Source organism: Diceros bicornis, chromosome 20 (assembly GCF_020826845.1).
Source record: "Diceros bicornis minor isolate mBicDic1 chromosome 20, mDicBic1.mat.cur, whole genome shotgun sequence".
Lineage (NCBI taxonomy): Eukaryota > Metazoa > Chordata > Mammalia > Perissodactyla > Rhinocerotidae > Diceros > Diceros bicornis.
In genome coordinates, this window is record NC_080759.1 from 12,743,491 (window position 1) to 12,750,225 (window position 6,735).

General features: G+C 42.2%; 1 protein-coding gene across 2 annotated transcripts in view; it reads right to left on the reverse strand.

The window, feature by feature from the left end:
* RNF180 (ring finger protein 180) overlaps positions 1 to 6,079 on the reverse strand; it is a 246,717-nt gene extending 240,638 nt beyond the window's left edge. For both annotated transcript variants that reach the window (XM_058564005.1, XM_058564004.1), the window contains exon 1: positions 5,984 to 6,079. The gene's annotated coding sequence lies outside the window, so the exon portion shown is untranslated. The remainder of the gene's footprint in view (positions 1 to 5,983) is intronic.
* Positions 6,080 to 6,735: the final 656 nt, after the last annotated feature.

The window sequence follows — 6,735 nt, forward strand, 5'->3', positions numbered from 1 at the left end:
TCAAGTAGAGTTAAGAGGAATGGGCATCCTGAGCAAGGAAAATAATGTAAGCCAAAACGCTAGGTTGAGAAAGGATATAGTTGTTTGGTGAGCAAAAAGTATAATGCCTGACTAGAGCAAAGAAAGCTTTACTTAGGACCCTACGGCCTTAGCTAGTTCTAAATCAGACAGGTGCAGCTATACAAATATTTATTATACAATTTATATAACCTCCAGAAGACAAACGGTCAGCGAAAAGAACAGATTCTACCTTAAAACCAAAAATTCAAGCAGAATACAGCCAGAAAAATATACGTTTTAATTTTTATCTCTACTAAATAAACTTTAAGTAGATAGTCCCCAATTTACCCATTATATATTGGCCCTCATGTCTATACTATTCATTCCATGCTGCCTAAGTTGTGTCCATACTTCAATTCTGGCCCCTTGGACAAATTTTTTCAACAGGTTTCTGAATAGGCCAAGCAATTCTCATTCAGAATAAGTCTCATGCTTATCTCAGCAATTTTATGAAGGACGTTTTGAAGCTGCTTTTAAAATCCATGCTAATGATCTATTAGTTGTTTCTAAGGTTTTCCAGCTAACAACCCATCAGTGAACTAATAAGGTAAAGAGATTACAGAACTTGAGGGCAGTTCTATTATTAATAGAACAATCTCTAATACTTCTGCTTGCTACAGAGAAATTTATCAAAATCAAAAAATGCAACAGCTCCAATTTCTTCAGCTAGGTTTTTAAGAGGCTTACCATTCAAGTCATTTCCTCAAATATTTTCTAAAATCTAAGACAGCAATAAAACACCTTGTTAATGAGGTAGTTAATATTTACTGTACCAAAGATACTTAGTTTTCATCAATATGATTCTGTTTTTGTCCACCTTAATACTAGGGCCAAACAAGATATTTTAATGTGGACTTTTTTTTTTTTTTTTTTTTTTGGTGAGGAAGATCAGCCCTGAGCTAACATCCACGCCAATCCTCCTCTTTTTGCTAAGGAAGACTGGCCCTGGGCTAACATCCGTGCCCATCTTCCTCTATTTTATATGGGACGCCACCTCAGCATGGCCTGACAAGTGGTGCATCGGTGAGCGCCTGGGATCGGAACCCGGGCCTCCAGCAGTGGAGCGCACGCACTTAACTGCTACGCCACGGGGCCGGCCCCATAATGTGGACATTTTTATGTCCCTATTGTATTGGGGACTGCCTACTTATTGGGGCTGTTTTGATGAGTGGATTTTTTTTTTTTGAAGTATAATTGACATACAATATCATATTAGTTTTAGTTTTAAGTGTACATCATAGTGATTCAATATTTACATACATTACAAAATGATCACCACAATAAGTATAGTTATCACCACCATACAAAGTTATTACAATATTATTGACTATGTTCCCTACGCTGAGCATTACATCCTCATGACTTATTTATTTTATAACTAGAAGTTTGTACCTCTTAATTCCCCTTCACCCTCCAACCTCCTCAATGAGGGGAAATTTTGACAAGACCTTAAAAATAAACTATTAAATTTCCAAATTGAGAAAAAAAATCACATTATATATGAAAAAAATATCCTAATCTTTCCCTGAACCTCCTTCCTTACTGAGGCAACTACCTTCTGCCCAAAGGTGGCAATCAACGATGAAGTAAGGTCAGAGATTAGACTGAGGGTCAAAGGCAGGGTACAATTCATGGATGGGATAAGATGGGCATGGACCATTATCCGGGAGACAAACCACATATATAACTAGGAGATAATGTTTACCATCACACTTGCTTGTCTTACCAAGGGCCGCTCTAGGGGAAAACTTCTAATTGTCTGCTAATAATTTACTTGCCACTTCAATAGTCTGCATCTCAAAATCTGTGATTTCTCTCAAAGTTACCCTTCACTCTCAGTTAGAAAGAGCAATCTGGTGCTAAATAATGGAATGTTTCTCAATTTGAATATCAAAAGGATAGTACCTCTTCTTTTTATATGCTCCTGATTATGTATTTATTATGCAGTGCAATGGAGTATACTTGTAGCCACAGTATTATCCCTGTTCTCAAGCTACAGACTGCACGGAAAATTCCCCACTTCTAATTGTTCTCTCAGAAAATGATTTCATATGTTTATCATAAAAATTTCTTCTTGGGACCAGCCAGGTGGCAGAGCAGTTAAGTTTGAGCACTCCACTTCGGCGGCCCAGGGTTTGTAGGTTTGGATCCCGGGCACAGACCAATGCACCACTTCTCAAGCCACGGTGTGGTGGCGTCCCATATGAAGTAGAGGAAGATGGGCACAGATGTTAGCCCAGGGCCAATCTTCCTCAGCAAAAAATGAGGAGGATTGGCAATGGATGTTAGCTAAGGGCTAATCTTCCTCACAAAACAAAACAAAACAAAAAAATTTCTTCTTGATGATTTTAGGGGACCAGGCCAATATCTCCTTAACTGCTATTGTAGTTTTAATGGACTTCTGCCACTTATAATATATGATATACAATACATATAATACAGTTATAAAATTTTCAAACAACCAAGAAATGAAGAAAATGAATGTATCCGGTAATTGATGTGATCAGGAAAATCTGTTGTACACATAACTTGCTAATAATTTTTTCAAAAATAGCAGTTTTATATTTTGATGAGGCCATTTTCATCTAGCTTTATTACACTCAAAACATACAATGGAGAGGCAAATTTTACGATTCTAAATTATTATAAAAATTTACACTTGCATTTACATGAAGTTCAAACTTTTATATGAAATATACTCCCAACTTAATACTGTTTCAGTATTATATGTGAATTACGTAATGTATTCTACTTAGAATAAGTAATTGATAGGTTACCACACAAATTATTAGTTTCAAAATGTTTACAAGATGCAAATATACATATACATAAATATATCTATGTACAAATGTACACACAGACATAGAACATCAGCCTATAATTAAGCATTGCCCCCTTCAGAGTAGTCACTCTGCGAAGGTTGCAAACTTATTCTAACAATGTTGCCATTATTTAAAACCATTTTTAAACCACCCTTTTGAAATTGCTGTCATAAGCCTTCAGGATAACCTTTTAAATATCCTTAATAGTGGTAAAATCTTAAAGATAGAACTGAAGTTTGCAGCCACGCAGAAATCATCCTGTCAAGTTTAGCAAATTAAATAGGTGTTCAAACTGAGTTACATAGTTTTTTATTTAAAAAATACATTAATTATTAACATATTTAATTAATATATTCATTATTAATGTATTAAAATACATTAATAAAATACATTTTCTATTTTAAAAAAATACTTAACCCCATGGCCTAGTGGTTAAGTTCAGTGTGCTAGGCTTCGGCAGCCCAGGTTGGCTCCCAGGCACATATCTACACCACTTGTCCGCAGCCATGCTGTGGCGGCAACCCACATACAAAATAGAGAAAGATTGGCACAGATGTTACCTCAGGGCGAATCCTCCTCAGCAAAAAATATATATATATACAAACAAAAAACAAGTGCTTAGAAAAGTGATTCTAAAATCATGTTTTTATGTTGCTTGTAAACTGACTAAAAATTTCAAAAGATTCAAAATAACTGTGGCTAGCAGTAGCATTTTTGGTGTTTAGCCTCCTAAAGTGACTACTTGGAAGGACCACACTCTTCAAAAACATAAATGACAGCATGTTTGGGGGAGAGGGCAATGTTTTTTCTTGGCTCTACAGTCACACTTTGAAGTCACAAAGCAGCTTTCTTCCATGGAATTTAAAATATTTTCCAAACATTACTTCGTTAATTCTCCAAATATCCCTTATGAGAGAAAGGACAGATTATCATTCTTTTTTCAGATAGCTAAGTGAAGGTGGTGTAAGTGACAGAGAATTGTAAATGTTTATTAAGTCTGGGCATACTGTGCCCTAAAATTTGTGCTATGTAGTTAGCAAAATTTAAGTGAAATTTTTTAACTTGATGCTGCTTAATAAAAAGGCATTATATGAGGTAGGCATGTTATAAAATATTACAGACATCTATTATAATTATTGTTAATTCACTGCATAATTGCCTGAAAGAATCCCTGCCTGATGTATGAGAGCTACTTACTAAAAAAGCTGGTGTCTATCCTCAGATACACTCATAAAAATCGTACCTAAGTCTATTTTACCAAAAAAGCAAGCTTGTTTCAAAAAAAAAACTCTTCTTTGAATTTTAGAAGAAAAAAATATCTTCACTTTGAAAAACCAAATATATAAATGAAAGAAAGGAAAAAAATGGGGCAATACAGATCTATTGGCAAAATCATTTAAGAGCCAAACCCTAGGGAAACTGGTAAATTGTAGATGGCTCCGGAGACATAAGAAAGCACAACATAAGAGCCAGCCCTGATGGCCTAGTGGTTCCAGTTCGGTGTGCTCCACTTCAGTGGCCGGTTCCCAGGCCCGGAACCACACTACCCATCTGTCAGTAGCCATGCTGTGTCAGCACTCATAGAAGAACTAGAAGGACTTACAACTAGAATTTACAACTATGTACTGGGGCTTTGGGGAAGGAAAAAAAAAAAGAGGAAGATTGACAACAGATGTTAGCTCAGAGCAACCTTTCCCAGCAAAGAAAAAAAGAAAGCACAACATAATACGCACATGATTACTGAAATTATTAAAATGAGTATTCTCCTAAATTTTTGAAATTATTAAAATGAGTATTCTCCTAAATTTTTAATTCTTTTGTATGAGGAAAGAAAATCTGCTGCTCCATATTCAGGGATCCCTAGGAGCTGGCCTCCTCCATTCTAATTATTCATTAAATATATATTTAGGGTCTCTGCTATGGTAATCACTAAGTATCCTTGGGCTCCCAGTGGCACCATATTTATATAGGAGATTAAAGATTTGACAAATGAAAAACAAAGGAATTTAGTCCCTACTATGACTCCAGTGATCCTATTCAACAACTGAAATGATTCTGGTCTTTTACGTATCCTTTTAAAGGTACTATTCCGGGAGTCCCAAAGAACTCAACTGTATTTTTTAAGAAAGGTTTTAGTAATTAATAAGTAAATAAAAATATAATGAGTATCAACAGGCACTCGGCACTCTAAATTTTGTGTGAGGTTGAGTGACCTGGCCGAGGACAACTCGCAGTCAAACAGGTTCTAATCACAGCTCCCACAAGGGCTGACTGCTTAGTTTTGATATAATCACTTTTCCTTCTGGGTGCCTCAGTTGTCTGGTCTATAAAACGGCGTAATTTAATAGTAACCTGCCCACATCAACGCTCCTTTGGAGTTAACTAATGAATGCTTTCCCGGGTGCTCTTGAAAGTATTAGATGCTACAAAAATATTGAGTACTAACTCGAAAAAGAACACGGTAATATAAGCATGTTAGTGCTAATTACAGCACTAATAATAATCCCCCTCCCAAAGGACCCTCTCCCCCCTCCGCATTTCAGGGCTTACTTTTGACCTCTGCCGGACAGAAAGTCTGTACCCTCCGAACCCAAGGCTGCGACAAAAGCAGCTGAAACGCCGATACCGAAATGGACCAGACAAAAGAAAGTGGATCTGCGCGGAGGGAGGCGGCCGCGGAGGGGTGTGCGGGCCCCATCAGCTCTGAGGGGAAACGGAACGCAGGTCCTCAGCTCCGACCTGGGTGGCGTCCCACACCCGAGCCCGTCGCCCACCGCCCGCGCCCTGCCCTCCGCTGGACCCCCGCCACGCCGGCGCCGTCCGGGCTCACGTTTCCAGGCTCCCGTAATTCCACCCTCTCCCGGGGCGCGACCTGAGGCCGCCGCCGAGAGCCTCAGGCGCGCAAGTTAAGAAGCCGCCGCCTCACCTGAGGCCGGCACAGGGACGGCCGAGCCAGCCGCAGCCCAGCCCAGCCCAGCCCTCGGCGCCTCCCCCCCTGGGCGAGCGTGGGGCCCGAGCCACCGCGGCCGGGCAGGGCCGGCCCGCGGCCAGACCCCCTCAGGCAGGCGCGCCCCGCCGGGCTCCGAGCCGCCGGCCCTCACCTGCGTCCCCGGCCTGGAGCCGCCCGCTCCGCGCCCCCTCCCGGCGCGCCCGGCCGCCCGCCCGCAGCCCGGCTCTGAGGACTCCGGCGGTGATGCCGGTTCGGCGAGACGGGAAGCGACAGGAGTCAAACCCCGCGGAAAGCGCTCGAGCTGCGCCTGCATGCCGGAGCCCCCGCCTCGGTCCCGGCGCCGCCGGCCCCGCTCGCTCACCTCCGTGGGTTCCGGCCGGAACGGCGCGTGGGCGGCGCCGCGCCCTGACCTCGCGCAGACCTGCCAGCCGCGCAGGCCGCCGGGCGGGGCGGGACCGTGGGAAAGTTGCTCCCTCCTGTCATCCCCTCCCCGGGGCAACAGAAGTTGCTGTGCCTCCATCTCCCTTGGCCTCATTCAGTCAGTCCGTCCTGGGGTTCCGAGCTCGAGCCCACCTGCTGGGTCTGTTCTTGCTAAAACCCACAGGCGTCCCCGCGACCCATCTTCAAGCCTAAGACTCTTCCTAAGGCACCATCACTACCTGGGTTTAGTTTTCCCTTCTGATATCGCTATCTTTGTTGCTTACCTTCTCGTGCCTCAGGTTCCACCTGTGTGCAACCGGGATTAACCACTCAAGTGTTCTTGACTCCACTCGATAAATTACAGTTCGTAGGTGAACTGATGACCGGAGGTAAATCACAAGTGCTTATTCAGGTAGCGAGAGGGCCGCTTGGAGTCAATGTTGACTTGTCAGCGCGTCATAAACTCTGGATTCAGAGCAGTGA